Source organism: Arachis ipaensis, chromosome B05, assembly GCF_000816755.2.
Source record: "Arachis ipaensis cultivar K30076 chromosome B05, Araip1.1, whole genome shotgun sequence".
Taxonomy (NCBI): domain Eukaryota; kingdom Viridiplantae; phylum Streptophyta; class Magnoliopsida; order Fabales; family Fabaceae; genus Arachis; species Arachis ipaensis.
The window spans coordinates 136617109-136617833 of NC_029789.2; the positions used below are offsets into that span (position 1 = coordinate 136617109).

The 725-nt window shown below is 25.7% G+C and overlaps 1 protein-coding gene across 5 annotated transcripts in view; it reads right to left on the reverse strand.

The window, feature by feature from the left end:
- The window catches only part of LOC107644355 (probable sulfate transporter 3.5), a 10400-nt gene that overhangs the window by 4887 nt on the left and 4788 nt on the right, over positions 1–725 (reverse strand). The gene's annotated exons all lie outside the window — the stretch shown is intronic.

Consider the following 725-nt stretch of genomic DNA (forward strand, 5'->3'; position numbering starts at 1 on the left):
TTAATTATATAAAATACAACTATAATTTTCTTTTATAAAGTATTGCTTGAAAGGAAACATTTCCCAGTAAATAATATTATAGCAAAAGAAAATCAATATATTATTTAAAACTTGGTCAAAATGTTAATAAGTGCAGAAGAAGTCAAGTGATACTGTAGTACTACTATTATACTCTCACTTTTTGAAAATAATGCATGGTCTCTGAAAATCATTACACAAGAATTAAAATCACTATTTAATAATCTTGATCTTTGAGAAAAATAATTGTTAATATGATAGATAAATGTTAGCTAGATTTAATTATATAAATGCCCAATTTCCAACTCTTTTCAAAACAGTCGGTGGAATTTTCTTTTTCTTTTTCTTTTTTCTTCCTTATTTAAAATGACAACAAATGTAACCAACTAAAGTAACTGCTCAAGTAACGTGTGCCTTTGAGTGGGTGGGTGGATGCATGTATATATGTGAAGTGAAACTGTATCATGGTGCTTTAATTTTTCTATCCATTGAAAAATTAATGCAAACAGGCAATAAAAATGTTCAATATGGAGTTAAGATCTCATTATCACATCTAGAGCAACTATCCTTGTAAATAATAATAATAATAATAAAATTTCTCATGGCAATTAACTTCTTGTTAATGTTAATGTTGATAATTCAGGAAAATTATTGTAGAAAGGTACTGATTTTATTATGAGTTTAATTGTTATGAAAACTAAAAAATG